Source organism: Stegostoma tigrinum, chromosome X, assembly GCF_030684315.1.
Source record: "Stegostoma tigrinum isolate sSteTig4 chromosome X, sSteTig4.hap1, whole genome shotgun sequence".
Lineage (NCBI taxonomy): Eukaryota > Metazoa > Chordata > Chondrichthyes > Orectolobiformes > Stegostomatidae > Stegostoma > Stegostoma tigrinum.
The window spans coordinates 5,227,665-5,234,885 of record NC_081404.1 but is presented as its reverse complement, the minus strand read 5'-3'; positions in this window follow the sequence as shown (position 1 = coordinate 5,234,885).

Below are 7,221 nucleotides of genomic sequence, written 5' to 3'. Positions count from 1 at the left end.
CATCAAGGAGTTTGCGAATTTTTCTCTGAACTTGGAGAATGTTGCTAGGTAAATAAATGTGTTTGTGCAGCAATTTACATCCCGGAGCATACTTGCAACACACAGGAATATATCTGCAGAAGCGCAACTCAATAACAGGCCAACAGTATTAAAATACTTCAAACGGGAACAAAACCAAAGAAGGATGAATCTACCGGATATCACGAAGAGAAAAATGATAGACTTTCTCCTGCTCTCCATTTCTGTGGAACAATGATCCTGCCTCTTGCTTTGATCCTTCGGTCGCTTCCGGGCCAGACTTTCCACTAAAATGCGCCTGACTGTCAGAATATTAACCAACCAAATTTAAGCAAATGAGTGCATTGGAGTTAAGACATTTTCAAACATCATTTATCCTATTCGTTGGGATTTTCATAGTATGCTTCAGTATTCGTGGAGGACCAATCAACATTGTTATAGATTCTGAAAACTTCATACCTGAAGAAAGTGGTCATGTGTTTTTTGCAAAAAAGAGCAGAGTGCTTGTTGTTGCTGGAACTGCTGTTGCAGTTTTCTTGGTGCAATATTTGGTTTTCAACTTCTGGCAACAAATGACAACAAATGGATCAGAGGAAAACGTGACAGTGATGCAAACAGAACAATCTGTTGCTGCATCACCAGGACAGAGTTAATACTACACAAAGGCGTGATGTTCAGGAATGATCCTGGGAATTAACAATAACTGAATCGCCACAAGATGACAGAATGATAGTGAGCAGCAGATCTGCAATTGCCATGGCCACCAGGTATTGAGGAATGCATTCAGAGAGACCATACTTTCCGCGACACAAGATTTTTATTCCTAGTCAGTTAACTGTAACAAATAGAAACGGGTTCAGAGGTTGAGCATTCTTGGTCAGTCATTTTGAGTGCTTGGTTCAAACTGGATGGAGAAAAAGTTCCAAGGTTAAACTTGTCTGTTGACTTGTTATGAGAGGATAATAAATTAAAACAATTTGTAATATTGACCCAAACCATTTCCAATGAAATCACCCACTCCTGGGTTGATAGTGTTAAGCACAGAGATTGAGATTCACTGCCAGAAGTGGGCAAGCCATTCAACCCTGTGCCCTACGTTTAGAAGTTCAATGATAAAGTAGCATAGAACATAGAACATAGAACATAGAACAGTACAGCACAGAACAGGCCCTTCAGCCCACGTTGTTGTGCCGACCATTGATCCTCATGTATGCACCCTCAAATTTCTGTGACCATATGCATGTCCAGCAGTCTCTTAAATGACCCAAAATGACATTGCTTCCACAACTGCTCAACGCATTCCATGCTCTCACAGCACTCTGTGTAAAGAACCCGCCTCTGACATCCCCTCTATACTTTCCTCCAACCAGCTTAAACTATGACCCCTCGTGTTAGCCATTTCTGCCCCGGGAAATAGTCTCTGGCTATCAACTCTATCTCTGCCTCTCATTATCTTGTATAATATGAGCCACCCAGGATCAACTCCCCATACAATGATCAGTCAGTGGCAGGGAAAACCCCAGAAGAATGAGGAGAATGCAAATTTGTAATCAGAGGGCTGCAATGTAGGACTGATGAGCAGAAGCAGTTTTACCCAGATACAGTCACAGAGTCATACAGCCAGAAACAGACCCAACTTGTCCATTTTGGCCAGCTTTCCGAAAGTGAGCTCATCCCATTTTCCTGCCTGTGGCCTGTTTCCCTCTAAACCTTCCCATTCATGTACACATCCTGATGCTGCTGAAGTGTTCCTATTGTTCCAGTCTGCACCACTTCCTCTGGCAGCTCGTCCCATACATGCACCTCCCTCTGGTGAACAAGTTGCCCGTCAGGTCCCCTTTGAATCTTTCCCCTCTCATGTTGAACCTACGCCCTCTAGTGTTGAACTGCATAACCCAGAAAAAAATAGACTTTGCCTGTTCATCTTTTCTGTGCCCTTCATTGTTTCATACACCTCGACAAACACACCCCTCTGACTTAAACGTTGCAGGGGAAAAATACCCCAGCCTATCCAGCCTCTCCTTGTGACTCAAACCATCAATTCTCAGTCACATCCATGGAAATCTTGTTTGCATCCTTTTCAGTGGAGTAACATTAAACCAAAAGTGATTTAAAACAAAAGTGGTGGAGGCTGGTACAATATTTGTTCAGCCACAAATTGCATTCACAAGCCCATGTACACTGACTGATTCAGGGAAACATGGCAATCACCTTCTCTTCAACACCCTGTCTACCTGTGATGCCATTTTCAGGGAACTATTTACCTGAACCCTTTTATCTCTCTGTTCAACGATACTGTCCACTGCCCTACCATTGCATAATTCCTGCAGCATTTTGCCTTGTCCAAATACAATACCCGACATCTACCAAAATGAAACCACGTCTGCAATTCCTCCACCCACTTGTCAAATTGACCAAGGTCCTTTTGCTCTTTTGGACGACCTTCTTCACTGTCCACTCTTCCAATAATATCTATGAATTTCCCACCAGTTCCCTTTCGTTATCATATATACCACGCCCTTCTAACACTGTAAATTGTGAGGAAGGTTCACTGGACTCAAAACATGAACTTTGTCGCTGTCTGCACAGATCCTGCCAGAACTGCTGAGTTTCACCAGCGTCATCTGCTTTCATTTCAGTTTTACAGCATGCTCAGCTGTTTGTTCCATGAGCCTAGAAGGAAATGGCTATCTGGATGCCGCTGTTTGCTTATTGAGGTGGGGAAACTCAAACGGTTTATGAGGGTCTTGGTACTTCACCTGAAGAGTGGTGACCTGAAAGCTTTGGGAGGCAGCCGCTAAAATGAGGTAGTAACGTGGGATGTCAGTTGAGTGGCCACTGACTGCATTGTCCGATAACTCTGGTTCGACGGAATCGCAATTGACATGAAAAAAATGGAATCAAGGATAGCAGAATTGAAAAACAAACGACCAGCATGAACTTCAAGAAGGAAAGTAAAAGTGTATCAATATTATCGAAGTCTGAACAAATTATTCCGAAATCGTTGATGGGACAGAATTGATTTTCACCGTTTACGGTCATAGAGTATACAACATGGAAAGAGGCCCTTCAGTCCAACTCAGCTGTGCCCACCAGACATCTCAATCTGACCTCGTCCTATTTAACAGCATTTGGCCCCTATCCCCTTAAACCGTTGCTGTTCATATATCCATCGAAATGTTATTTGAATGCTGAAATTGTACCCACATCCACAACCCAGTTCATCCATTTCACCAACGCCTTCCACCCAACCTCAAGTTCACCTGGACCATCTCCAACATATCCCTGACCTTCCTCGACCTTTCTGTCTCCATCTGAGGCAACCACCTACAAACCGATGTCCATTTCAAGCCCGCCGACTCCCACAGCTACATAGAATACACCTCCTCCCAACCCACTTCCTGCAAAAATTCCATCCCCTATTCCCACCCTTGTCTGCCTTCCAGAGAGACCACTCTCTCTGTGACTCCCTCGTCTGCTCCACACTCCCCTCCAACCCCACCACAACCGGTTCTTTCCCTGCAACCGCAGGATGTGCTGCACCTGTCCCCACACCACCTCCCTCACCCTCATCCCAAGCCCTAAGTTGACTTTCCACATCAAGCAGATGTTCACCTGCACATCTGCCAATGTGGAATACTGCATCCGCTGTACACGTGGCTCCCTCTACATTCTGGAAACCAAACAGAGGCTTGGGGACCGCTTTGCAGAGCACCAAAGCTCGATTCACAGTAAACACTTGCACCTCCCAGCCACGATCCATTTCAACAGCCTCTCCCACTCCTTAGACGAAACGTCCATCCTGGGCCTCCTGCAGTGAAACAATGATGCCACCCGTAGGTCGCAGGAACAACAAATCGTATTCCACTTGGGAACCCTGCAGCCAAATGTTATCAATGTGGATTTCACCAGCTTCAAAATCTCCCTTCCCCCGACTGCATCCCAAAACCAACCCAGCTCGTCCCCGCCTCCTAACCTGTTAATGCTCTCACCTATCCCCTCCTTTCACCTCAAGCTGCACCTCCATTTCCTACCTAGTAACCTCGTCTGCCCCCTTGACCTGTCTGTTCTCCCTGGACTGACCTATCCCTTCCTTACCTCCCCACCCATACTCTCCTCTTGACCTATCTTCCCCTATATCCATCTCCTGTCCGCCTCCCCATCTCTCCCTATTTATTAGAGAATCCTGTCCCCATCCCCCTTTTCTGATGAAGTGTCTAGGTCTGAAACGTCAGCTTTTGTGCTCCTCAGATACTGCGTGGCCTGCTGTATTCATCCAGCTTCAGACTTTGTTATCTTGGATTCTCCAGCATCTGCAGTTCCCATTATTTCTAACCACACTTTGAGCTCTTGTGTTTAAAGTGGGTAACACTGAATTTGCGCACACAAATACATCGGGTGGTCAAGCATCTGCCTGGTATGCTTGCTTATTGTTTGGGGCATGCGTACAAGAGTCAGGATGTTATGTTGCAAAATTTTAAGACTTTGTTCATGACGCACTTCGAGTGCTGGCCTTCAATTCTGGTCACCACATGACACGACCGATCGGGAGGGAATGCCAAAGAGTTTGACGAGGATGCTATCTGGATTAGAGAGTATGAGCTAGTTGGAGAGAGGCCTGTAGTTCTCCCAGAGTATGAGTTCAAAATAAGTTTAAACACAAAACTTGCATGCAGGTGCAAAAAGTAAAGAGGAAGGTCGATACAATTTTGTTTTAATTGCGACGAGTTTTCATTTTCATAAATATGAGAACATTTTTCGTCAGTAAATATGGTGAGAATACGATATATGGTGTTGGTCACCCCATCTACGGACGGACATGACAGAATTCACCGTAAAAGTTAGAATGGACGCGTTGTTTCGTGATGAACATTTTTGAGAAGGTGAGGTTACCATCTGCTGAAGTTCAGAAATCTATGAGTTGACTTGATTCAACGAGACATGAACTTGTCGAGTCGAGACATTTTGGCTATCGCATTGGGAGGACAATCTCGAACTCGAGGTAAATGCTTCACTATAATGTGTGGCTCAGTTTAAGGAGGGATGATGCCAACTTGTTTAAAAAAAAATTAAAGATGGCTGTCAGGCTTTGGTACCCTGGTCCTGAAAGACCTGTGGAGGCAGAGTCGTTGAGTAATTGTTAAAGTAGAGGGGGATGAATTCATGGTCGGGACATGAATGAAGGATTTTCAGGGGTTGGCGCATTTAAGGTTACAATCAGATCAGGCATAATGGTGGCCAATAGAAGGACAGATTTGAAGGGACCATGCCTTCTCTTGAATCTTGTCGGAAAGTTCATCTGTCAGTTCGTACAAACTTGTACAATGCACATATTAATAGCAGGAATCACAAAAGATCTAACACGCATTTTTGACAGACCAGAATGCTTGCAAAATACTCACACAAAAAGAATATCTGATTGAGTGTGCACATTTGTTGCAGGTTCCTTGAGCAGTTTCACAGATCATTTCACCAGCTTTCATTGTTTGAGTCAGGTATCACATCCAAGCAAAGCTTTGGATCTCATTTCCAGAGTCAAATGTCGTTTATTCAATGGCAAAGAGCATTTAATGATCATCTGAGAAATTTTGTTTTGCAAGCCCCCGAGTTTCAGTTTTGATTACCTTCATCATATTAAAATTGAAACAAGCTGAAACATTGATAAATCCGATCGAGCAGCTTAACTCAAAATTAAACCTGGCAAATCGCAAAAATATTCAGTCGTCATGAACCTCGGTATCTCATGTTTGTGTTCTGATATGTGTTCGTCAGCAATCCAGAAAATAGAGTGCCTTTAAAGTCATTGTACAGCGAGTAACAAGACGTCCTCTTAGAGAGGACAAAATCAAGAATGTCAGATATCGATGATCTGAAACAGAAACAGAAATTGCTGGAGTATTTCAACAGGTCTGGTAGCATCAGTGAAGTGAGAAACAGATCCTGGTGACCCTTATTCAGAAAGGACGGCTGTTGGAAATGGTGAAGTGTTGAAGAAAGGGGACGTGGGGGTCAAAGGAATCAACAGATACGGACAGGCAGAGTCCGCAGAGAGAGAGAGAGCGAGAGAGAGACAGAGAGAGAGAAAGTTAGACTCGCAAAGACTGAATGAGGGGAAGCCACATTAATTGCTCCCGTTCCGAATGACAAGGGAATCAGATTCATGGTAAAAGACTCCCTACAAACTCCCCTCCAAACCACTCACCATCCAGATGTGGAAACATATTGCTGTTCCTTCAATGCCATTGGATCAAAATCCCAGAATGCCCTTTCTGAGGGCATGGTGCATCTACATTCAGCACATGGACTGCAGTGGCTCAAGAAGGCAGCTCCCCGACACCTTCTGAAGGAGAACTACGGATGGGTGATAAATACCGGACCACTCAGTGATTGCCAGGCCCTATGTGGTAATAAGGCCAGCCAGGAGGAAAGCTGATCTTGGAGATAATGAGTCGGCTGTGCTGAAAGCAGCTCATGCCATGACAGGGACTAGTATGTGGCCATGGGCAAATGACATGGGAGAATGCAGTCAGGTTCTTATATTATTCATCTCAATATTGAAGGCTTTGGGGTTCCCAAGCAGAAAATGTGATTCTGTTCCTCCAGCTTGTGCTGAGCCTGACTGGAGCACTGCAGCATGCCCAGGATACCGATGTTGACCAGCGAACACAGTGGTGCGTTGAAGTGGCAGGCGACCCGAGACTTCGTGCCTTTCCAAGACAAAGAACATTGCAGTTCGTAAAGAAGTAAATTTGAAAGTTGGAACAGTGTTCCATTGTGATCGAAATGTCAGTGACTACTTGATAACTTCAGGGGTGCCGAAATCTTACTGTTCTTGCCGCTACTCTTTTAATCCTGAAACCCAGATAAAGTGCTGGGGACTTCGGTTCAAATCCCAAAGTGGCAGGTGGTGGGATTTGAAGTTAACTTGTAAAACAGCTGGAAGTAATAATCTCATGATGACCATGAATCCTTTGCCGATAGTTGAGGGAAAATAAAACCATCTGGTTCACTGATGGCATTCAGGGAAGGAAGCTGCCACCCTTACCTGGTCTGACGAACGTATGACTCCAGACCCACAGCAATGTGGTTGACTCTTCACTGCTTTCTGGGAAATTAGGGATGGTCAATATACGCTGCCTGGCCAGCGACACCCTCATACTTTCCTTTAGGGAATGTTACCTGTTGTAGTGCAAAAACTGTTGT